Below are 25976 nucleotides of genomic sequence, written 5' to 3'. Positions count from 1 at the left end.
ATATTTTTTCCTTCTATTCTTATATGGGGAAAAGCCTTCTCTCTATGCTTTAACTTCATACATTAGAGGCCTCCATCTGTTATAAATGGCCTTGGACTTTTCCAGGTGAAAAAAAAGTCAAACCCTTTATTAATCAAAGAAAAAAAAAACACCAACAGAGGTGGGAGTCCAGGATAAGCCCGAGCTCCACTGCAGCAATACCAAATGCTCCCCTTTGAATCAAACTCTGCAGGAGGACCCCAAGTGAAGTCCCACCGCCACCTTTATAAACCCCCTCTGTCCAGGATCGGTCTGTTTAGGATCCCCTCTCTGATTGGCCCATTTCCAGGGCTCTCTTTGGTCCTTAACAAGGTGCACTCCAGACCAATCATTCCTCCAGGGCATCGAGTGATTGGTCGCCTCTTCCACCAAAGGTTGTCTATGATACAGATGTCACTCCTAGGAGCGTTCTCTGCCAAAGAACACCCCGTCAGCCCTAAGCCAGCCCCAACTCCACCTGACTGCACCCACACTGACCACCAGACCTCAACCATTACCCCTACAGAACCTTAAGAACCTTGAGAACTCCCTAACAAATACTTAACCACTAACTAGAAACATATATTATATTAAATAACAGTTAACTTATAACCCAATGTTAACAACTAATCAACTTGTTACAACTATTGGTTTACTTGTAACAACTCCACACCATTACCGCCTTTGGCTCCGGAACCTCCACAACTCCTCCTTCTTTATTTATTAAGAAGGTTTGTCCTGTAGATGTTTGCAGAAATGTAACTAAACATGAAAACATAACTGAAACAATGAAAATAAGTAAAATCCACAAAATGTCTGTAAAAAAGGTTTGAGCCAAGCCCATCAGTCCTATCTGTTGATATATTTTATATATTAGTAAAGGCCTGTCTGCACAAACCAGCCTCTGAAATAAGTCGTGATATTAAAGGCTAAAGTCCTTGAAACCTTCCTGCAGAAGAGAGAGTAAAGCAAAACAATATCCTTGTATGTAGGAGAAAAAATGTAAACTGTGTGTGTTAGCCAATAGTAGCTTGCTCTGCCCGCGGACCCTGTAGAACCCTATAAAAGGTGTGCTAAAGATAGAAATAAATGGTGTTCACGTTTACTTCTGTGAAGGGTGGTGAATAAACAGGTGGTCTCTCAATATTTGGCGCTCGAACGGGACACCCTGCGGGCAGGGGGGCTTCGGTGGGTCCACGCACGGTGGGACGGAGCTTTGGACTGAGGTTGGTGGAGTGGATCTGAGCACAGATAGACGCTGCCTTGGATCGGTACCGGATAGGCAGCCTGAGCGCAGTGAGACACGGTGCGGTTAGACGTGGAAATTCAGGTTGCTGGGGGAGACCGAGGTGCGGGGGCGAATTAGAAGGGTCGCAACCTTCCCTCCCGCTGTTTGCCGCTAGCATGGAAGTGGAATTTGCGGCGGCGAAAAACTGCTTCTTAGCATCCTTGTTAAACGAGGCGAAGCAGCCCCGGAAAAAGACCTGGATATGCTCGTTATATGGGCTAATTATCACGGGCATTTAGTAGTGCCACCACTGCTCTTTGCAGTAGAGGTATGGATGGATATAAAGGCTCTGATATGGGAAACGGCAATCACAAAAAAGAGCAAGGACACTCTGTCTCTCAGTTGAACTAGGCAGATTGTAATTAAGACTTTAAAAAACAGAAAAGCGAGATATGCTGAGGCTATGAGCCCCATAATTCTACCTGCATCACAGTGGCAGATACCTTTACCTCCCACTGCTGGGCAAGCACTCCTATCTATGCTGCCCTTGGAGAGAGGGAGGGAGAGTCAAAGAGAAGAAAATAATGAGAAAGAAGTTCCACAGCGAACGCTGAAACAACAGAATCTGTTCAGTTATGGCAGGATGTGATACATCTGGAACTATTTGCTTCATTTTTGGAGTCACTTTTAACACTACAATCTTATTTAAGTTCCATCTTTACCACCCTGGAAGAAAAGAAGCCAAATTTAGATTGGTTTCCACCCAAACCAGGGGGACATGGGGGAGTGAGGTGGGTGCAGAGAACAAAGGCACCCTCAGGGTAGAAGCAGCGCAAGAAAAGTTCCAAGGCCACGCTGATAAGCTGCAGTGATCGCCGTTGTTAGCACCTGGCCATGAGAGACTTTTTGTGTAACATCGCCTGCTTTTGTAAAATCGTGCCCTTTTTCCTCTATCTGCAAACAGTGAGAGAGAAATTGAGAAAAAAAACTGCATTTGTTAAAGTTAACTTTGTGAGGTTTTTTTTTCTTTCTCTCCGTCTTTCCTCTCTACGAGAGCATCTGGAGAATTTGAAGAGAGATAACAGCAGCAGAGCAGGCAGTTCACCCCCCCGCTCCCTCTCTAAGAAAAAGCACCGGGATAGTACCCAGTTTGTTAAAAAGTCATGATTCATTGAGTTTTCAAAATGTTTTTATATACCCTTTTAGAGTTAAGTAAGTATGAGTTTATGCAGTTGCAGTTTTTAGAGTTTTACTAGAGAAATTATTGTGATTCTTTGAAAGAAAAAGAAGGAAAAAAAAAAAAAAAAGAGAAAAAGTGTTTAACAGAAGTTCCCTTGCAATAATTGGTTTTAGAACCTAAGGTTAAAATATGGCATGATTTACAGCTTCTAGGAAAACCTTCCAATTAATGTTATCTACAGAAGAGATTTGTGGTTTAAAAAATAATTAGTTAAGAGAACTTTACTGTACACGACAAAGTTAAGTTAGAGCATGTATTATCTATTTGCTTGTTTTCTTCACAATTTTAATAAGGTAATTACAATGTGAGTCCTTTTGTTATATAAAACACATTTAACTGCATATATACCAATTTGGATTTTGGATTTTAGTTTAAAAATTGGACTTGATGTTCCTGAAAAGTGCTACAAAAGCTGAATGGCAACTTGCCAAATCCTGTGGTGTTGTGGTTTTCCTCTAGAAAAACTGCACTTTAAAATCCTAACCAATTTAAGCATATACTAGGCAAATTCCTGTTATGAATGAGTATTTTTAGTAACATTTGCAGTTATTGTGGGTTATTCTCAAAGCTAGATGACATAGAATTGTGATGGATTTGTTACATCTTTATAATCTTTATAGTGAATCCATGTTACTGTAATATTGTGTTTAAAAGGTATATATCAAACTTTTAGTTGCTTTTTGTAGTAACAGAATAAGATTATGTTTTTATTTAGTATAGATTAAGTGTTAATAGAATTAAGAATAGTCAAGTTTTATTATGTTTAAGCTTGAATGTTTTTAAGTTAAGTTTTACAACTTAGATATTATTTTAAGGTTAAGTTTTGTTATTTCCTTTTGTCATAAATAATTATTGTTAGGTTTAAATATTGTTTATTTTAAATTGTTTTATGTTTTATTAGAGACACTTGTCTAAACTGCAAAGTATAGTTATTTTTCTAGAGAAAAGAAGATAGCCACAACTGAAACAGCTATGGTAGAACACTGATAAGATCTGTTTGTGGATGGAGGTGAATGCAGTTTGAGACACCCTTGACTTCACTGGGAGTTCTATTTTTTGTTGCAATCTCTGCAGTTTTGTTTGTTATAGCTTTCTTATTTTTTCAGTGTTTCCAGAATTTTAAGATGTAACCATTGCTGAGGATCAGCTGCCATGGGAGAAGCTTCAGATTAAACCAACTGCTGAATGGTTGAATTGGTCTGGTACCTGAGGCTTCTGATCATTTGCTTTGTACAAATGCATTTTAACAGTTTGCTGTGCTGTAAGCATCTCATAGCTGCTACTATTGAGAACCTTGTTTTAAAAATGAGTTAAGAGGCATCTTTCCAGTTTAAAGCCTAGGCCCTGGCCAAGCCTTGACTTTACCTGGACAGAATGTTTGCCAACAGATCCAGATGTTTTCTGTACCAAATCAGTATTTGAGTCACTTTTTGACTCAGCAATTTGACCCTATTAATACGACAGCTGGATCTATTTTGAAGTGGGCTTGGAGAATCATTTCTGGAGGTGGTTATCCAATCCTTCACTGATGATTTTTTGTTTCTGTTTATTTGCAAACTATGGGATGCTGGTGCAGTGTTTTAGTAATTAATAGTAGTTTTATATTACATATGTTATTAATGATGTTTATGATTTGATTGATTTTTAACTGTTATAGGTTCTTATTCATTTTGTATATGGTTTTGTGTTAATGTTGATGTTTATAACAGAAGTACATCTCATTTTTATTTTGTTTAAGAAAACGGGGGAAATTGATGCCCTAAAAGCATTTAATTAGTGTAATTCATTAACTTCAAAGGGAGAAGTGTCTGTGTTTTGTTAGCAGGTTCAGAAAGGTCACCTGTTCATCTGACCAGACTGTCTGCCTCTGAACACACAAGATCCAGTGAACAGAGAAGTCATCACACAGCCTTGGTACTCCAGACATGGATCAGAAGTGGAGCTGTCAGGACACAGTTGTGTCTGAACAGACAGTTGCCAACAGAAATTTTATGTTGTTATTATGATGTTGTGTCTTTACCAATTTTTCAGTTATCCTTTGTTTTAAGATTCAGAAGGATGCGAAGAACAATTTGAACATCAAAGCCCTCAGTCACCGATCAACTGCCAGCTGACATCACGGGAGCAGTGAACGTTCCAGGACTGAATCGTGTTAGAGAAATTCTGTAGAAGATCTAAGTGTAGAGACTCCATCTAACTGTATATAAAGCAAATTGTAGTTGTGTGTTTACCCTTTCAGCAAATTGCTTTCACGCTTAGACTACAAATATACCAGAGCACGTGTGTTAAAAGTAGTTAGATAATAGTTTAAGTGTTTAGCTTGTGTAGTAATTGTTATGTTAGTATAACATATTATATATGTTAGTATAAGTATTCCCCCTTCAAGAGGTAGTGTAAGCATCTTTGAAAGTTCATTTAACGTTAAAGTTTCAGCTGTGAGTTTGCAAGTATGGTGTCATTTACATGGTAAACTGCTTATAGTAATTGTGCTGTGTATAGTCCTGACCAACTGTCTGCTAACTAACATCCAAAAGTGACAGAACGTATGGGTCACTCCAGCACATTGAACTGGCCAAAGGTCAATGTGTCTAAGCCAAGCCACACCTGGAGATCCTTTCGCACCTGTCTCATGAGAGTCCCTGAATGGGATCCTCCAGCATTTAAAGGTTTAGTTAGTAATGAGACTGGACTGAATCAATTGGCAATGTTGCAAGAGTGCAATCGCACTGTTGGCTTCACATTAAGACAACTTGAAGCCTGTTGGCAAGCAAAAGTTACCAAAGTTCTCAATGTTACCATAGAGCCCCCAGAAGAATTAGATTTGTTAAATTCCACCAATACCTCAGGTGGATGGATAATGTTTGAACCCCCGACAAAAAGTCATTCTAACAGAGTAATGCAGCACTGGGCTGCAGTTAGCCCTATAGCTGATCTCGTTACTACCACTGAAAGTAAAGCCTTTATACGTGGTGCAATCTCACAGGACAATTACCAAAGTGATTACTTAGTTCCATATTCCTAATCTGTGGAGATAGAGCATGGAATTAGATTCCTGCTAATCTACATAGAGGACCCTGTTATCTTAGGAAATTTACTTTGTTCCATCCAAGATTACACCAACTGCTGAATGTAGCTGATAAAATGAAAAACATCAAACAGTCAAAGTGAAGCCTGAATGAATTAAAGCTTAGCAACTCTAAAAAGGCTTGCTTGTTAGACTAAGGAAGAATTGAACTTAACATCCACAATCTTAAGTGAGCTTTCAGCCGATGTGAGTAGTGTACATCATGCAGTATCACAAAATCGAGCTGCAAATTTTTGCTCTTAGCACAAGGACATGGTTGTGAGGAGTTTGAAGGCACGTGCTGTCTGAATCTTACTGATCATTCAGCTTCCATCCATAAGCAACTACAACAGCCACAGGATGGGTTACATGCCCTGAAAGAAGATAGTGATCCCATTGGAAGTTGGTTCACCAGCTGGGGCATCACTGGATGGTTGAGGTCTCTTGTGCTAGAAGGGGGATGGACTTTACTTATAATGTTAATTGGGATGACAGTCTAAGTTGTATGTTATCTTGTCTTCATAAGAGTATAGAATGAGTCACATCCAAAGCCTGATTTGTGCAAAAAGAGAAAGGGGGAATTGTTGATATATTTTATATATTAGTAAAGGCCTGTCTGCACAAACCAGCCTCTGAAATAAGTCGTGATATTAAAGGCTAAAGTCCTTGAAACCTTCCTGCAGAAGAGAGAGTAAAGCAAAACAATATCCTTGTATGTAGGAGAAAAAATGTAAACTGTGTGTGTTAGCCAATAGTAGCTTGCTCTGCCCGCGGACCCTGTAGAACCCTATAAAAGGTGTGCTAAAGATAGAAATAAATGGTGTTCACGTTTACTTCTGTGAAGGGTGGTGAATAAACTGGTGGTCTCTCAATACCTATCTTCTTTAACAGTTCCCAGAACCAGTCTGCTCCACTGTCCTTTTCTGACTGGCTTCCAGCTTCCACTTTGATATCTTTAACTTGTTCATGGACATGTTGGATGCTGTGGTGGATGGATTGGCTTCTGGGTGTTAGATTGAAACAACACATCCCTTCAAATCCATGGCCATGGACGAGCAGTAAGAAGTGAATGGCAGCCCGATTTTGGAGGGTTGTGTGCCTGCTGGTCTCTTCATCTTCCAGGAGGGCAGTGATGGTTGCAGAGTTGCATTGGCCTGCTTACTGAGCCATCACCCCAGGTGAGAAATCTCACTGAGGGCCTTTGCTGTGGCTACCCATGGTAAAAATATGGAGATCGTGACCCTCTTTCCTTTATTACAATTGTAAATTTGGCTGTCACAATTTTCTTCGAATTCTTCATGCAATCTTTTTTGGCAGGCCAATTGAACTTTCTTTTTCCAATCTTGAAGCAAGGTGATATTTGGAGTGAGGGTAGTAAGTTGACCAATGCTCCAGGGACCCCCTTGGAGCCGAGAGGGGATTCCTGCCCAAGCCCTATCCCCACAGATAAGAAACACTCCCTGGGGAAGTACCCTGGGGTGAAATGTGGAGGGGGACAGTGTCTCACTGGTATAATTGGGTCCACATTGTTCCTGTGAAGGGAACAAATGTGGTCGTAGACTGGGACAGGCTGATGTGGTCACCTGTAGTGGAACTGAATACAGGATTTGGCCCTGGAGGACCTCAACAGATCAAATTATTGGGCCTCCTCTTGTGCATGCGATAACATCCTCATCCACTCATCCCAGGCATCCATGGGATTAGGTTCCTTACCGGCATAGGGATGGTGCCTTTCTGTCAGTGGAGTCCCCACCAGGCATGATGACAAGGGGCTGCCAAACTCACCTGTGGCCATACACAAATTATTTTGATTAAGGGTTTTTGTGAGGCTCACACAGATGTTTTCATGGGGTTGTGGCACAATCCACCCTGTGATGGTTGGCAGGAACAGCAGCATCCAGATCTTTTCCATGGTGTCTCTGGGGGCAGCCAGGAGAGGGCTCAAAATGAATGTATAACCCTACAAAGTAATTAACAAAAGACTTCAGAATTCAAACCCCCTAACTCTTAATAACTTGGCAAACTAACTTCCCCTCCTACTCACCCTTTACTTTTATTAAAAACAGAACAAGAAGGAGAAAGCAGGGTGAGAAAGGGAAAGGGTGGTTATGTGTAGTGGTTTAGATTTGCTGATTTTTTAATTCTTGGTTACTGCACTAAGTAATGTGGGGGATTTAGCGCTGGCTAAAACCACCAGTGTACTTACTTATTTTTTTTGTTGTGAGATATGGATTAGGAGAAGGGTAAAACAGGTATAAAACTTGAAAGGTATAAAGGAACTGGATTAACAGGACTACGAGAATAAGAAGTATCAGACTAAAACTTCCAGAACACCCTTCCTCCCCCTGTCAATTTTTTTTTTTAACTGATAATGTACAGACAAAACTTGGGATGTTAAATCAGTATTAACTATGCAATAGTTTTTTATCAATTTTTGTAGAGAGTGGAGTATTTTTTTTGTTATGCTATGGAGTTTTTTTTTTACACGAAACAGTTTTTTCGTGTTTTTTTATTTTTACAAATAGCATCCACCTGGCCAATAATTTTGCATCACGGTATTCTTATTCTTCTCACAGCTTTTTTAGAGGTGTGTTTGTGGGTTATGAATTTATGGGGTATTATTTTAAGGATGAGTTGTTTAATTGTAAAGCTTTTTTTTGTTTGTTTGTTTCTGTGATCATCTCTGGGAACAGATTTTCTTCTTCTCTCCCTGGGGGCAAAGGGTTTTTATTGTTTTTATCTCTTTCTCTCTGTTTAAGCTTTCTATGGGATCACAGTTTAACATCACTTTAACATCTGCTTGGCTTCATCAATGGATGCTTCTGCTCAGATTTACAGTTTGAATACTTCATCCCCCCATATTTCTTCATGAATTAAAGGAGATATTTTAGTATACTATTGTTTATCTCCATGGCCCTACCAAAATAATTTTTAACTTCATTAGGGTATTTCCTCATCTTGTTTTTATTTGAGGTTTGACTTTCTTTTTTCTTTTTTTTTGTTTTTACTGACTGTGTTGTTTTTATGTTGTCTTTTTATGTGTTATTACTCCTTTTCTCTGCCTGGAGAGAGGACTGAGGTTTGCAGGTTTCATTTGTGTAGTGAGAAGGTTAAATTTTGTTCAGGTGTGTAGAAGGTTATGTGATCTCTACTGGGGGCAGCAGCTAGAGCTGTTTGCACTGGAGGAGGGTGGCTAGGATCTTGTTGAGATGAAGAACAATGCATGGGACCACCTTGCTTTGAGATGATTTATTGCTCAAGTAGCCAGGTGTAATGAATGCACTCAAGAGAGTGATACGATTCAATCAAAGAGAATTTTATTAATTGTAGCAAGCAAGCAATAAGCAAAAAATCAGCGCTGGGCGACAGGGGAGTCTCTGCTCCATCGGCTGCCGCGCTTCCGATTTCCGTGTTCTCCCTTTTAAGTGGTCCGACTTCCGGGTTACGTGTCCTTTCTCGGGTGTCTCTGCACATGTGCCTCCAGTCGCTGGGGGTCGTTTTCTGCCTTCTGGTGGTCGCAGGATGAAGATCAGGAGTCTTCCTCCTTTGACCTTTCCTCTCTGTTTTCCTTTTAAGGCTTATCTGGGTGGCTTAGCTCTCTGAAATTCAAGAGAACTTGCAAGGCTGTTTTAATGATTATGCAAGCGTCAGCAGCAGCCTTCAACCTCATCCCTATTTCACAAAGCATAGTTTTGCAAAGCATCGTATCTACATGTTTAGTTGAACAGAAGGGTCTCTATTTACCACAATCCCCCCCTTTTTCTATTGCTTACTTTTGTTCGTTAAATCTTTGTAGTTCTCTTTTACTTAACTCTAAATAATCTTCTGTCTCTTCCCCATTTAAGGCTTCATATTTAGCTCGTATTAACATAAGGTGAGCTGCTTCTAACCTGCCTTTCACAATGCTAATGATTTTGTTAAAAATGCAAGGTCCAAACGTAAGTCCTAAGATTAGTAAAATCAGCGGTCCTGCTATGGTGGATAGTAGAGTTGTTAACCAGGGAGAATAGTTAAACCAGGATTCGTACCAGCTTTGTTGCATTTCTTGTTCCCTCTTTCTCTTTTCCAGTCCTTCTCGTAATTTAGCCATGGTCTCTCTTACTATCTCACTTTTATTTACATATACACAACATTCTTCTCTAAGTGCAGCACACAGGCCTCCTTGCTGTAAAAATAATAGATTTAATCCCCTTCTGTTTTGTAAGGCTACTTCAGCCAGCAAGTCTAGGGAGTCTGTGAGGTCTTTTATAGATTTATCAATTCTTCTCAAATCTTCATCTACTGAAATTTTAAGCTCCCTGAGCCCCTGGTGTTGATTCGCTAAGGACGCTACACCCGTTCCTAATCCAGCTCCTCCTATGCCTAACAATACGGCTACTGTTAGTGCCGTGAGGGGTTCTCGCTTCAGTACATGATGCCTTGGGTTTTGATATTGTGAATACACATATTCTTCAGGATGATAGATAATTCGAGGAACTATTATAACTTGTATGCAAAATTCGTGGGTTTCATTAAAGATTTTTATGGAAACACATGGGGTTACTCCTAAAGTGTTACAAACCCATTTTGTATTAGCTGCTGGAATCAGCCACTGAGCCGGCTTATGAGGGTTGTCAATCTGCATTTTTGTTTGACATAAATGATCTTTGTCTGGGGGCACATTTCCCACACATATTCCTTTCCCGGTAATTTGAGATAACGTTATTCTTGGGGTGTTTTCTCTTCCCTTTTTCCATAGGCAGGCAGCGGGATTAGTGCCATTTACTCTTTTTGGTTCGGTTATGGAACCTATGGCCTCATAGAAGGGTGGGTTAATGTTATAGCATAACTAACATTCTTTAGTTAAATTTGGGTATGTGTTTTTTAGTACTTTGAAGGTAGCTTGTAAAATATTCTAAAGAGCCCCGTTTCTATATTCCTGAGGTGTCCCCACTGTGGTTGGTACTTGGGACTTGCTGTTATTTTCTGTTTCTTTTGAACAGTTATTCTGATCCCTTATTTTGGGGTCTATTGCTCTCCATACCACTGGATTTGGTCCAACAGATCCAGAATCATGGGGGACCCCTTCCTTTCTTATGAGAATATGCCCTCCCCGATCCTTTCCAGGTTCCCGTATTCTGAAACCCCAGGTCCGTCCTAATAACCACCCAGGATCTTGGGGTTGTGTAATATTGATGTAGTAAAACTTACAAGTCTCAACATATGTTACTACCCCCGAGGGATCTGTCCAGGGTTTTATACATCCGTGTGGACCCCTTTCTACCTTTAGATATTTATCTGGGTTCTGTACTTTCCATCCCACGGAAATTGTCTCACAGACCCAATATCTACAGTAAAATTCACCAGGGTAATTACAATATCCTTTGCCTGGATTAGAAGCTGGGCACATATATAGCACACTATGACCGGGCTGGCTATAACCAGTACTCCTCCACTTAATGAGTCCAAGGTAACTTGAAAGCTGGGGGCTTCAGAGGTGAGCTGTGATTGGATAACGACCTGGTCTTCCCATCGGATTAAAGACCAATTGAAAGGTTCATGAGTCTTGCTTGCGCAAATATTAAATGTGCTGATTAAAATTATAAATGTTATTGACTTCTTTAACAAACACTGGTTTCCCCTGCTATAATAGAGGCTTTTCTTTTGTGAATTGCTAATTTGGATTCCCCAGAAATTACTTTGCTGGGTTGTCTCATCCCCACTCTTGTGGCATTTCCAGAACCATGACCCTTTGGTCCCATATATATTGGAGTGCTTCCCTCCACGGTTTATTACTCCTCTGCCTCTCCCGTCTACCCGGTTGCTTCGGGACACGGGGTGTACCATCTTCTCAACAGCAAGAGTACTCTTCGGGAGGGGGATTATTTCCTCTTTTATTGATTCTTTGTATATATTTTTCCCAACTTTTATGCTTTATTAAAGGGGTATGACACCCTAATTTCCGGAGCCACCGTCTGCACAACCCAGCTACTATATTGGCTACAAAAGGCATAGGTTCGTTTGGATGATAACAATAATACAAGGGATTGACCCCTTTTGAGTAGATGGCCCACCACTTCTCTGATCCTTTCTCAAATTCTCCTGCTCGTATTCTGGTTATTAGGGCCCAATCAGTGAGTTCCCTCTGGGCAGTGTAGCAAGAGCTACACACCCCTCTTGGTGGGTAGCCTCTATGACAGTGGGTCCAGCAGAGTTCTTCACATATTATACATCTAAAACAAACAAAAGGATAACAATCCTGACACAAAGTACAGCCTATTCTAACACCTCTATTATATATTTCTTCACCAGTAGGTGGAGGTCTTCTATATTCTATATAAAAGCCTTTATGGAGTTTATTATTCATAAGTTTCTAAGCAGGTTAATAGTTTTTGGGTGTCATTTTGTTCGGGATATTTTAAGTCTCAAGTCTCCAGCCGGGCTAACCACTTCCCAGTTACTAGCTTTCGGTGCTTCCACAGGTCCTTTTATTCGACTCGCATGTGTCCAGCCTTTCTCCGCCGTTCGAACCGCAGAATCAGTTGTTAGGAGGACTTGATACGGTCCTTCCCACTTCGGTGTTAGGGGATTCTCTTTCCAACTTTTTATTAGCACCCACTCTCCGGGTTGTACCTAATTACTGCTCCTAGCACAACCACCATCGCTCTGTTGGGTGGTGGAGCTTTTGAAGGTGCTCTTTAATGTTTCATCACTACTCGGCTCTGCAACAGCAAATGAGTAACAGATCAGTAGAATGGAGGCAGGAATTACGCTTTTCCTAAAGGAGGGATGTTTGCTGGACTGGACACTCCTGACTGTCCTTCCCTGGAGGGCAGCAGGTCACTTGTCCATGTCAGCTTTAACTGACCAGTGGGTGAACGTGCTGTGTTAGAACTACTGGACACAACAGGGACAGATTCCAGGGATATTCCCTTTGCCCACACACCTTGGGGTGTGGGTGGACGCCAAGATTACACCCTGTCTTGCAGAATTGTTCAGGAGAGGTGACGACTTTCTCACTTTGAAACAGATATTTTTAAACTCCTTCACTTAAAAAATAAGCCTAAATAGTTTTTGGCATAAGGGAATCACAGAATCATTTAGTTTGGAATATCTGTCTAAGATCCTCGAGTCCAGCCTTTCAGCCAGCACGGCCAAGGCCACTACCTGCAGATGATTTTCACAGAACATCACTGAGATCTAAAACAACACTGTGTGTTCTTGCTGTGGTAATGAACCAAAGAACACTGGTGAGGAGCCCCATGCCTGGAGAAGAATGAAGCACCACCTTTTGGCAGAATTATTTCTAATTACAGAAATGCATTTATAGAAAATCACACCTTTCAGTAGAAATTGTTGGAACTGACAGCATTTTCAACCTCAAATATTTCTGGATGGAACTGCTGCCAGGCACTCATAGCTGTGCTAGTGAGGGGGGGACAAAAGATTCTAAACACATTGTGCCCTCACTACAGAGTGAACAAATATGAATTGTTGGGTAGGAATTACTTTTTGCTTAGAACTCTCAGTTAATCCACTATTAAAACAATAAATATGACTGAGCTCTAATATGTTACAACCGATCTAAATCAGATTTTTCTATTTTTCCAGCATCTAGTTTTTTATTGGATAAGAAAAAGATCCTCATCATTTAAATTTTAATGGAGAAGAGAAGAACTTCGTGCTAAGTGTCAGGCAGCTGAAGCTCACTGGAATGAAGAGCAGAGTACAAACAAGAATGATGTTCACCCTGCATCACAGTCACACTGCACGGCCTGGCTTTCTTTTCCACTATGGAGAAATCTTATGAGATTATCTAGTGTTAATAAAACTGCCTGATGATCACATCTGGCATGTCTAAATCCTCCTCTTCGGGGTTTGGAGGGGGGGGCTTGTGGTGGGGGTACATAAAGAGGGGGCATTATCAAAGTATCTTCTTTTCAGGGTTCTTTTTTCTTCTCCTTCCTCTCCCCCGAATTCTCTGTTAGTTTAAATATAAAAACTTCGGGACTTACTATCCAGATTTCTGCATAAGCACTTTCCTCTGAGCTGAAGGGGATTTTTGTGTTTACTTAGGAATTTAACTTTTGTCTAACCCAATCTTCGGTTGATCCAAATATAGGCCAAAATACATTCTTTGAGATTTCCTTTCCTCCCCATATTTCTACACAATAGAGAATCATTTTTGCCTTATCTTTATTTTCTGTTCTCGGGAAATGCTTTCAATTTTCTAATATAAAACCCAACGGACTATCTCTAGGTACCGGAGGGAGTTTAATAGATACAGGGGGCTTGCTTTTCCCCTGCCCCATTCTTCCGGAGTGCCTTCAAATCACACAGTCTCTTTCACTTCCCCTTTTTCTTGGCCCACACCCTCGCGGGCTAATGGGAGACGCACTAATGAGGGTCCGCACTCGCTTGGGGAATCTGGCTACCAGTCCCCCTCTCACACACACACCACTTCGCCACACTCCGGGATCCCGATCCCGACCCCGACCGAACGGTTCCCCGTTATACTCACGCGTCCCACGTCCCGCGTCTTCGTCCGGACTCTGTGCACAGATTTTAAGGGGTCGACCGGTCTCCCTTTTGCTTATTGCTTTAAATTTAGGTTCGTCGGTGCAACCGAAGCAGAAACTGGCCCTCCGGGCCGCTAAATAATAGCGGGGCACCCCCCCGGTAATGCCGATAATCTGTCCTACAGATTGCATCCGAGTCACGGCACCAATCTGTAATGAATGCACTCAAGAGAGTGATACGATTCAATCAAAGAGAATTTTATGAATTGTAGCAAGCAAGCAATAAGCAAAAAATCAGCGCTGGGCGACAGGGGAGTCTCTGCTCCATCGGCTGCCGCGCTTCCGATTTCCGTGTTCTCCCTTTTAAGTGGTCCGACTTCCGGGTTACGTGTCCTTTCTCGGGTGTCTCTGCACATGTGCCTCCAGTCGCTGGGGGTCGTTTTCTGCCTTCTGGTGGTCGCAGGATGAAGATCAGGAGTCTTCCTCCTTTGACCTTTCCTCTCTGTTTTCCTTTTAAGGCTTATCTGGGTGGCTTAGCTCTCTTGAAATTCAAGAGAACTTGCAAGGCTGTTTTAATGATTATGCAAGCGTCAGCAGCAGCCTTCAACCTCATCCCTATTTCACAAAGCATAGTTTTGCAAAGCATCGTATCTACATGTTTAGTTGAACAAAAGGGTCTCTATTTACCACACCAGGTAAGATGTCAGTCTGAAGGTGTGAGATTTAGAGAAGCAGCAAGTCAGCCATAGCTCAAGGTAGTCACAGGTTTCTTCTTCACACAGCAATATATAACTTTTGGTCCAATAGACAGTTGACACAAAACTGGTTTTTACTCACTAACCTATCACCTTTGCTTAATTTTGCTGCAGTTCCTCTGTCTCTTAGCCACTAAGCTGACAGGTCACATACTCATACACGCACCTCTATTTTAGATTTTAGATCTTGTAGGAGTACATATTAGCAGAGCAAGGGCATGATATTTTAGTGAAAGCCTGTCTGCACAACCCAGCTTTCAACCCAGATGACAATTCCAAAAACAGTGTCCTTGAAACTTCCCTGCAGCAGCGAGAATGGAGAAAAACAATGATGTTGTGTACAAGAAAAGGAATGATAAACAAAATGCATTAGCCAATAGTAGCTTGTTAAGCCACGCGAACCCTGTAGGACCCTCTAAGAGTGTGCTAAAGATAGAAATAAAGTGAAGTTCACTTTTCCCTCTATGAGCTTACTCTATAAATTACACTATTATAGCCCAAACTTCAAACTATTCTACCCAATATAATTTCTTACCTACTCTAGGCATATTCTTACTTATGACTGTAGGAACATAATTTTATAATTTCTCTACCCAATGTCTGTGTACCTTCATCATTACATTAATCCAAGCTCTTTCCAAGGCTGCAGATCGCACCTTTCAGCATCTGTAGAATTTTCCATTTTTCTATTTCCCACAGGATCTCAGCAACCAGGCTAGAGAGGCAGCACATGGCAGGTCAATGGCTTCTCCTTCCCCTGCCCAGCAGTTTTTGGCAGAACTCAGTGGCAGCAGAATTGCAGCTGAGCTGGGGACTGGCCTGCCCTAGCGGAGCTGTTGGAAAGGGCTTGGTGGGCGAGCCTGCTGAGAAGGGCTCAGCCCCTCCTGGGAAAGGTATCCAGCCACTGGAACAGGACCTGGTGGACTTCTTGGGAGGGGGCAGTGCTGTGGTAGAGCCTGGCCCGGACCTGCCAGGCCACACGGGTCAAGCAGGGACTGGCACCCAGTTACTTGTTCAAGACTGGAAGCCAAGAGAGAAAAGTTCTTGGGTTTATGGCTTTTAAAAGGTTCAATTCACAGAGGCAGATCTAAATGGTGCAAAATGTTGTCAGTCTCAGAACTAGCCAGCAATTGGACTGTGAGGCACAGAGGAAGCTCCCAGTAGCTTCTCTTAAAGAAATCACTCCCGTGGGAGGTTTCTTACTTTTTTTCCAAATGTCAATCAATGTGAAACAACCACACATAGTATTATTATTCGGATGTGGGAAAGGTTGGTTTAAGGGTGAGGGAAAGGAAGGAATACAATATAATAATTTAAAGCATTAAAAGTTTGGATACAGCTTATCCACTTGAATCCAATTCGGTGAAGAAGTCCACAGTATAAGCAACATTGTCATCTGCAGACTGGCTATCAGTCAAGGTGTGTTTATTCTTTTGCTTTTCCGTTCTTCGCCTCCTGCGCCGTGCTGCGTATGTTTTGTCCTCAGAGTTGTCTTCGTGAAGATTCTTCAGAATCTTTTTTGGGTGCTGTGTCCTGTTCTCCTAGATATGGCTTGATGTTTTTCCCTGGTATCCACCTCAGACCTGAACATGTTGAGACACAGGCAAACCCTCTCCCCCACATTATTAAAGGAAAGATGTCTTGTTATGGACTTCATGGTTAGGTTCTTTTTCCCTTTGAACTGAAGATTGACGAGAGGGAGGCAATTTTCTTTTGTTCAGTCTCGGTTGTTTATTCTTTTCTTATCAGCATTACAAGGTACAAGAAGTTATGTGCACTATGATAGAAAGGGGTAAAATGGCTAACAAAGATCCTTTTCAAGGTCTTCTATATGTCCATTTACCCAATTAACAGATGCTAACTAAATTATTTTTCTTAGTGACCCAATGACTCAACACCTGTGTGCTGCACTGCGGCATTCTCTATCCAATCACCTACTACTACCCAAAAACCCCCAGGAGAAGAACATGAAGAAGAAAGAAGAAGGACAAGAGACAACACCTTAAATCTTCCATCTTGTCTTTTGCTCTCTAAACTACTTTTTCACCCAGTGATTTAAGAAACTTTCTAATCTACACACTTACACTTTTCCTATCTAACTTTAACATTTGTTCTCATGTATCACCATGAAAACATGCTCATGAATTTCATGTTATATGAAATTCAGTGTTTCTTTGGATCTTAAAACTAAGTATTAGAAACAAGGGCACACACACTGTATCTCAGACTCCAACAGGAAGGGACCTATGATTTCTTTGCTTTCGGGATCCTTGACCAGTACTGGAGGTTTTTCTTTTATTTGTGCCCTGGTGTTATTGGAAAAGTGTTGGACAATGGGGGGTGCTGGCTCCATAAGGGAGTTGTTAAAGAAGTTAAAGACTCATGTTGCTTTGTCAAGTCTCTCGATGTTACTGAGATACTTGACCCCCTGTCACTGCCAGTCAAGCATCTGTTTTAATGATCAGTCTGCCATTTCAACAATGGACTGCCCTGTTGTGGAGTGAGGGGTGCCTATGTTGTAACTCATATGTTGTGAATCACCCTACTGATTAAGAAATTGATGGAATTTTTGTGAGGTGTAAGCTGGTCTGTTGTCAGTTTTGATTTCTTTGGGGATATCCAGGATGGAAAAGGCTGGGAGGAAGTGTCTGATAGCATCTTTTGCCCCCGTCCCATGTGTGCGAAAGTGAAAATAGCACCTGAGAATGTGCCTATAGACACATGGATATATTTTAGTCCACCAAAAGAGGGATAGTGAGTTACAACCGTTTGCCATAATTGCAGGATTCAAGTCTTGGGGGTTAACCCCGATGCCTAAAGATGGTAGGGCGTATTTTGACAATTAGGGCAAGATGGCACTCTTGCTCTTGCCTGTTCCCTGGAAATTTTGAACATCGCCATTACTGTGGGTATCTTTATATGATAAACATATATGATAAAACTCATGCGATAACTTGGCTCATTGGAACGTGTTATGTAAGGTAGTCTGTTGTTGTAGTATGTTTATTCAGTTCTGTTAAAATTGTTAGTGTTTTGTCTGTTTGGTATGTTCCTGGTTCTCCTCCATTTACTGCTTTGGTTGGTTCCATTTGTCTGTTATGTAAACCCCTCCCAGTTTTCCTGAATGTTCCCCGTCAATCACCTTTACCTTGCCCCATCTCCCCATCCATCATCGTAAACCCCACCTCTCCTTCCAGCTCCTTCCATGTATATCAACCCTTCCTCGACACGTTATTGGTTGTTAGGTTATTCTCCCGCCTTCTTTGTATCCCCATTGGTCCCTGACATTGTAACCTCCTCCCCTTACCCCTCCCTCTGTGAGCTCCCATTGGACCCTGGACTGTGCTCGCCCCTGAGATAAAACCCAGTGCACAGAGGAGCTCTGGGCTCTCTTCGGTCCTGATTTCTCCCAGCCCAGAGCCTTGTGCTCATCCCCTCTCCCGAATAAACCTGTTCCTGGGAAGTACAGCCGAGTGAGTCTCCTCCTTCCTTTTGCCACCACCCACGATGCCGGATTTGGCACAGCCCGGCAGGATTCGGTGCTCTGAAGGTTCTGCAGTGGGATCGCCTTTCCCCTGCAGTTCCCCACTCCTGGCGACTGCCCGTGCCGGAGTGGCACCGTAGAGCTAGCCCGGAGCTCCGGCGCGGCCAAGAGCAGCGTTAGTCTGTGCCACCACTGCCAGAGCATCTGCTCTTTGTATAACTTTGGTGATTGGTCCTGGAATGTCAGTGTGTGATCTGACATGCATTATGTATGGTTTTGATCTGTGCTCTGTTCCAGAGTGGGATCAGGACATGGCTTATCTGGAAGCCTTGACACATGATGGTTTGGAATCCTTAGAGAATCCTGGAAGCCAGCTCTTAATGCCCCTTTTTGAACAGAACAATCAGCATCAAGGTGGCAAGAGGTCACCCATGTGCCGTTTCCCTTTACATAATCTGTGGGTTGATGGATTCTGGAAACCTTGCCCTGCTCCTTTCTAAAGCCCTGAGGAAACCCTGAGAGCATTGCTGTCAGTGGGAGGAAGGAGCATTTAGCTGTCAATGTTCTTCCCATGTGTAATACCAGTGTCTCCTTCCATGTGCTCTGTGCAGTCACAGAGAAGAGCAGAGAGGGAAGGGGCCTGGTCCAAGACTGTGCCCCGAGGCTGTGCCTTGTGCATCTCCTTTGCTGACCCCAGGGAGCCTGAGGATCTCCTACAGAGCCATGGGAGCTCTTCTGTCCTACCTTTCTTTGCAGCCAAGCCTCTTGGTGAAGGTGATGCAGCTGCTCAACCCACGATCTGGAAAGAGCCTCTGGGAGATGGTGAGGGTAGGTCAAGGCCTTTCCCCCTGGGAGAGCTGCCAGCTCAGAGCCCAGAGCTCGGTCAGGGTGGCATCGCTGCAGGTGCCAGGACAGAATCGTGCACATGTGTGCCCTCGGCCTGCGCGATCCATTCATGACTTCCGTTCAGGAGTTGTAGCTCTTTGGAGGAAGGAGGGCCCTGGTCCTAGCCCAAAATCAGAGGTGTTCTCCTGAACTTTATCTATGAATTTGACAAGCTCAGTCTTCTGGAAATGCCACAGTACTGACTGTGGAATTCTTTCTTCTGATCTATCTGTGCCTCTTCCTTTTCTCCAGGGATGAAGCAAAAGGCTGTGCACAAGGAGGCACTTCCTGGAGGGAGCAGTGTCTCATTGGCAACTCCTGATTCAGGAAGAGCGGCAATTGCAGGCACAGGCCCAGACACAGGAGGTAATTGCTGTATAAAAGCCTCGGTGGGGCTGTGTGGCAGCAGCTCTCCCCCCAGGAGTGGTCCTTGCAGGACCCAGCAACAGCCAAAGCTTGAGGCACCTTGGCTCCCAGGACTCTGGAGCTCATTCCCAGCTCCTGGGAAACAGGACTGGTGCACCAACATCCCTCCTGCTACAGCTGCTCTCCCAGAGCTGGCCCTGAGCATCCAGAGGCCCAAGGCACAGGAGCAGCCCCGAGTGGGAGCCCTGCCATGAGCCCAGGGCCACAGCCAGCCTTGGCTCCCAACTGGGCAGGGCCTGCACTGGCTCCTGACAGGGCCTGGTTCTGTCCCCTTGGGCTGGGGGAGCTGTCATGGAGCAGGGAGGGCCAGGGGTGGCAGTGGCTGCTCAGGGATGGGTTTGATTCGTGTCCTTGGAAGGAGCCACTGCCCAAGCAGCTGCGCTGTCCCTGGGCTCTGCTCCCGGCCTTCTGGGCTCTGTTGGGTGGCACAGCCTGTGCCAAGGGGCAGCAAGGTGCCTGCAGGCCCCAGCTCTGGGGGAAACAGAGAACGTCCTGGCCGTATCCAGCGTGCTGCCTGCTCAGCAGTGGAGCACAGCACGGGCTCTCACTCCCCATTGCTCCCACAGATGCAGCCGGCACCACGACACGTGTTCCTGATTCCCAGAAGGACATTGAAAGGGGTTTCTGTTATGGAACTCACTGTTGGCTAGAATTAATGGCAGGCCTGATTTTTTTGGTGCTTGTCTTCATTTTATGCTGTTTTGGAATCTGGTATGTCTGGAAGAGAAAACGGTGAGTGTTTTGTTCCTCTTTCCCTCAAACAGCGTCTTTTCTGTTGTAGAAGTCTGTTGTAGACAGGAAACACTCTCAGTGAGGTTGCTGTGGACTTGTGGGTAGTCAGTGGCTGCCCAAATAACTCTGCCAAGATTTCTTCTGCTGCCCAGGGCTTTAATTGGCCTCTTCACTGCACGGCCTTGTCCTGGGGAGCCCGCTTGGGCTGCAGCCAGTGCTGGCTGCCACTGAGGCTGCCTGGCCAAGAGCAGCCCCAGGAGCAGCAAGCAGAGGCAAAGCAAGGTAGGGAGGAAAAAGAGAGGGGAAGAGATTGCCCTTGAAAGGCAGACCTGCTCTGGGGCCCACTCCTGGCCAGGGACCCTGTCCAGAGCTATCCCCTGCTCACTGGGGCCTTGAGGGACAGCTCTCCAGCTGGGCCAACCTGTGCCAGCAGCTCCAGCCCTGATTTGGAGCCTTTTCTGCTCTTGGCCCTGCTGTGCAGGAGGGTCCCTGTGTGCCAGTGGCAGCTGGGGGCCTCAGCCACCTTTTCTCTCTACAGGAGCACTTCTGCAGCTTCACAGGACTGGCTAAACACCTCACTCAGGGAGAACTACACCTCTCTTCCTGCATCTCCAAGCCCATGTCTGTTTTCCTTGCCAAAGCTGCGTTACCAGCTTATTGCTGTGCAACCGCCTCCCAGAACAGGACCCTCTGTCCCTGCAGTTGCAGACGCTGGCCCTGGTGTCCGGCCATGCCTGAAGGTGGGCCCCTCCTGTCAGGGAAAGGCTTGAGCAACACCTTTGGGCTTCTGCTCTGGGGTCTGGCTGGTACCACCAGCACTGGCACAGCTGCTTGGCTGGTCACGGCCAGGGCTGGGCAGGCAGCAGCCGGGCATGGGTCAGCATGCTATCTTTGATTTTCATTTTTAGAACTTAGAAATTATTTCAAATACTTAAATTTTTTTTTGGTAGAAAGAAGTCCCCAAATGTTTCTTCTCTTTTCCATAGTAGCACCATATTTTTCAAAGTAGTTTTAGAATTCTGGAACGTTTTTTCCACTTCTGCATTAAAACATGAAATTGCATTTAATTGGTAATGTTTACTCTGGGAAGAACTAAGACACCCCAAGACACCCAGCATACTCAGGAGGCCCTTTTCCCACTGGAGATTTGGATCTAGTCCAAAAAAAAAATGCGTAAAATATTTTTCCAGATATTTTCTGGGATTATTGACAAGCTCACTGCTTAGTCTTCAGAGAAAAACTTTGAGCACCGTGGAAATCGCTTAAATTCCCCATCTTTGCTTCTGGAAGAACTCTCTCAGTTCTAGAGCAGGGCCTTCTTCCTCCTGTCCCCGGGCTCTCCTCTTGGCCCTCTGAGCTTTGTTGGGTGGCACAGTGTCTCGGTTTTGGATGACAGGTGTCTGCTAAGGAGGGCAGGAGCCTCCCCTGGAATGAGAATGTAGACCCCCTCCCTCTGAATTATTATAATTCTGAAATCAAGGGGCTCTCAGGCAGAGATTTGGGGATAGGAATAACAGTTCTTTACTAGTATTTATAACAAGGTGAACAAATAACAATAATTACAGCGTTAGCAAGAAAACAGAACCAGGGGCCCCATGACAGCCTTCTCAGCTGAGATTGGAAGGGATGGAGGAGAGGCTTTGTTTCACAAACCCCCTCGGGCGGGCAGTCCTGGTGCTCCTGCAGGGCTCTGAGGAACAGCCGGCTGGAACAGGAGGGATGAGCTGAGATCCTGGGCTGGTGGCTGAGGTGTATCAGCAGCTCCACGGCAGTGCCTGGCACTGCCACACGTCCCGGCAGGGCAGGATGTGCGAGGCCACCAACGAAGAGGGAAGAAGGAGAAGAAGCAGCATCTCCATCTGGGTGATGGCAAGATTCCCTTTTCCACACCGCAACACCTCCGCACCCAAAGTGTCCTCTCCGAAGCTGAAGAAGCCGCCAAACTGTCCCCAGCCTCCCCTTTTCTTGCCCCCTTCCTCCCCTGGGTCCAGCCAAACTCTTTGTGTTCTTCAAGTATCCACCAAGTACCCGTAGTTAGGTTTTCCCTATGACTAATGGGTAAAAATTTCACAGGTAACTAAAAGAACTAAAAGAAGGACACCGAACCCACAACACACAGCCTGTTCTAGAGGGGGCAGCAAGGTGCCTGCAGGCCTCAGCTCTGAGGCCAACAGAATGTCCAGGCCATACCCAGCGTGCTGCCAGCTCAGCAGTGGAGCACAGCACGGGCTCTCACTGACCATTGCTCCCACAGATGCAGCCGGCACAACACACATTCCTGATTCCCAGAACACAATTGAAAGGGGTTTCTGTCAGGGAACATTCTGTTAGCGAGCGATAACAGCTGGCCTGCTTTGTTTGGAGCTTGTCTTCATTTTATGCTGTTTTGGAATCTGGTATGTCTGGAAGAGAAAACGGTGAGTGTTTTGTTCCTCTTTCCCTCAAACAGCGTCTTTAGAAAGTCTGTTGTAGACAGGAAACCTTCTCAGTGAGGCTGCTGTGGACTTGTGGGTAGTCAGTGGCTGCCCAAATAACTCTGCCAAGATTTCTTCTGCTGCTGCCCAGGGCTTTAATTGGCCTCTTCACTGCACGGCCTTGTCCTGGGGAGCCCACTCGGGCTGCAGCCAGTGCTGGCTGCCACTGAGGCTGCCTGGCCAAGAGCAGCCCCAGGAGCAGCAGGCAGAGGCAAAGCAAGGCAGGGAGGAGAAAGAGAGGGGAAGAGATTGCCCTTGAAAGGCAGACATGCTCTGGGGCCTACTTCTGCCAGGGACCCTGCCCAGAGCCATCCCCTGCTCACTGGGTCCTTGAGGGGCAGCTCTCCAGCTGGGCCAACCTGTGCCAGCAGCTCCAGCCGTGCTGGGGAGCCTTGGCAGCTCTGGCTCCTGCAGTGCAGGAGGGTCCCTGTGTGCCAGCAGCAGCTGGGGGCCTCAGACATCTCTTCTCTCAACAGGTGCGCCTCTGCAGCTTCACAAGTCTGGCCAAACACCTCACTCAGGGAGAACTACACCTCTCTTCCTGCATCTCCAAGTCAGTGTCTGCTGTCCCCACCAAAGCTACATTATCAACTTCTTGCTCCGCAACCAGCAGCCAGGCATGGAGCACCATGTTATCTTTGTTTTTCATTTTTAGATGTAAGAAGTTTTTAGAAATATTTAGAATTTTGTTTTTGTAGAAAGTAGTCCACAAATCTTTCTTCTCTGTTTCCATAATAGTTTAGAATTTTTCAAAGGCATTTTTGAATTTCCAACCTGTCAGTGTTGAGACAGACACACGACACACACTTGTGCAGAGACTACAATGGCTTCTTCTTCATCATGAGGTGTTGTCAACTTTTATTCACATAACAAAGCATGATCTTAAGTCATTAGTTACATCAAAACAGCTCATTATATTCATTGGGCAAAGCAATGGCTCACTGTATTATATTCGTACAAAGCAATTAACATCAACAATAAATTGGCAAGAGTTTACAAGAGATCATTAAGGCGCATAATGCTGCATCTAAGGCATGTATTACATAACTCCAAACACCCCTTACATACCTTTTTATTGGTTTCCATGCTAACAGCCTTGCTTTCTTCCTTGCTATGGATAAACGTGTATTTTTCTCAATTTCTTCTTCTGCTAACACAATTGTTTGGCCTGCAGACCACTTGCTAAGCCCATCCACAGTCACCTCTTATTCTTCAGAGGGAAACTTTGAGCACAGTGAGAATCTTCCACTGTGGCCAAACACCTCCCTCAGGGACACCTGCACCACACATTTCACATCTCCATGCCCATACGTGATGTCCCTGTCACAGCTGCATTACCAGCTTGCTGCTGGGCAGATGCTGCCACCACCCAAAGCAAGGCCCTGTGTCCCTGAAGGGACCCGCCCTGCTCTGTGGCCTGGACTGAAGGTGGGTCCCTCCTGCCAGGGCAGGGCCCAGCACAGCTCTTCTGTTCCAATAAAGAGATGGAGCTCTCACCCCAGTGTCTGGCTAGTACCAACAGCAAAGCCCACACAGCACCAGCCCTGGCTGAGCTCCATGTCCAGGAGCAGGTGGGGCTGACCACGGTGTGGGCAGGCAGGAGCCAGGCAGGGGCTGCTGTGACCAGCAGCGGCGGGGCACTGAGGGGCTGGTGTGAAGGGCCGTGTTGAGTGGCCCTGCGCTGAGGGCACATTTCCTTCAGTGGCATCACCTGGGCCTTGACCTCCTCCAGTGGCATGCCCAGGAAGAGAGGCAGACATCAAGAGCATCTCCTGGCATGCATTGCCTGACCAGCAATGTCAGCAGGCAAAAACAAGGTTTTGTTTAGCCATGACCCTTTGATGAAGTCAAAGGTTTATAATCAGGGCAGTCTGCTAGTACAGATGGGAGTACACTCGGGGGTTACAGCCAAGGCCATGAGGTCACAGCAGTCTCTGGGATGAGAGCAGGCTGAGGTTACAGCAGGCTCTGAGGTCACAGAGGTGCCAGAGCCCCATGGTTGCACAGCACCACAAGGACCGAGCAGTCAGTCCTTGACCACGACTGTTGTGGCAGCAGTGGCGGCGACAGCAGCGGTGCTGACATTGGGACAGCGGTGTCAGGACAGTGGTGGCAGCAAGAGCTGCAGGACTGGCAGTGGGCAAGGCAGCATGGCCTTTGCTCTGCGCCTCTTCCTCCTGCTCCTCCTGGCAGTGGCCCTGCCTGACAGGGCTGCCCAGGCTGCTCCACAGCGAGCACAGGGAGCAGGTGAGCAGGCGGCCTGGCTTCCCTTTCCTGGGACAGCACTTCCTTCTCCCTGGGAAGAATTGGGGATGGTTTTCCAGTTTAGGAAAGATTAGATTTAGGGAAGGTTTCCTCTGTGGGAGGGAGAGAGTTCCCAGGGGCCCTGGGCTGGTTCTGTTGCACCTCCAGGGATGTTGCACAGGGCCTGCAAAGAGGGTGGAGAGTGACCAGGATCCAGCCCAGAGCTCCCCAGGCCCCTCTGCAGCTTTGGCCATGTCCACTGACATCTGGCTCCCACAGCCTTACCCAAACCCCTCACAGTGCCCAGTTCCCTAAGGCAAAAGGGGATCCCAGCACACCATGGACATGGTTTTGATCTGTGCTCCATTCTAGAATGGAATCACGACTTGGATTATTTGGAAGTGATGATAAATGGTGGTTTGAAGACTTTGCCACATGCTGGAGGCAAGTTCTCAATGTATCTTTTCCGAACAGAATAATTAGTGTTAATGTGGCAGGAGCACAGTCACGTGCTGTTTTCCTGAAGAGTCTGCAAATTGATGGATTCAGGAAACTTTTCCTGCTCCCTTCTAAAGCCCTGAGTGATCCCACAGCATCGCTGTCAGTGGGAAGAAGGAGCATTTAGCTGTCAATCTGCTTCCCATGTGCCATGCCAGTGTCTCCTTCCATGTGCTCCATGCAGCCACGGAGAGGAGCAGAGAGGGAAGGGGCCAGGCCCAGGGCTGCTCCCCGGGGCTGTGCCTTGCACAACTCCTTTGCAGGCCCCAGAGAGCCTGAGGATCTCCTACAGAGCCACGGGAGCTCTTCTGTCCTACCTTTCTTTGCAGCCAAACCTCTTGGTGAAAATGATCTGGCTTTCCAACCGACATCCAGGACTGAGGCTCAGGGAGATGGTGAGGGTAGGTCAAGGCCTTTCCCCCAGGGAGAG

At 45.2% G+C, this 25976-nt stretch overlaps 1 long non-coding RNA gene and 1 pseudogene across 1 annotated transcript; one reads left to right on the top strand and one right to left on the bottom strand.

Annotated features, from left to right (window-relative positions):
- Window positions 1-10444: 10444 nt before the first annotated feature.
- On the bottom strand, window positions 10445-12191 carry LOC148183183 (uncharacterized; annotated as a pseudogene).
- A 6013-nt stretch (window positions 12192-18204) lies between these two features.
- LOC148183182 (uncharacterized) lies at window positions 18205-21397 on the top strand. The gene is made up of 4 exons (XR_015773630.1): window positions 18205-18276; window positions 19425-19538; window positions 20165-20330; window positions 20869-21397. It is a non-coding gene; the product is annotated as an uncharacterized LOC148183182 (long non-coding RNA).
- Window positions 21398-25976: the final 4579 nt, after the last annotated feature.

The sequence above is a fragment of the Pseudopodoces humilis genome, chromosome 13, assembly GCF_049639895.1.
Source record: "Pseudopodoces humilis isolate 2021_Gansu_Grassland_sample_001 chromosome 13, ASM4963989v1, whole genome shotgun sequence".
Classification (NCBI taxonomy): Eukaryota; Metazoa; Chordata; class Aves; order Passeriformes; family Paridae; genus Pseudopodoces; species Pseudopodoces humilis.
Note: the sequence above shows the minus strand (reverse complement) of the source record. Positions and strands in the feature narration are given on the sequence as shown.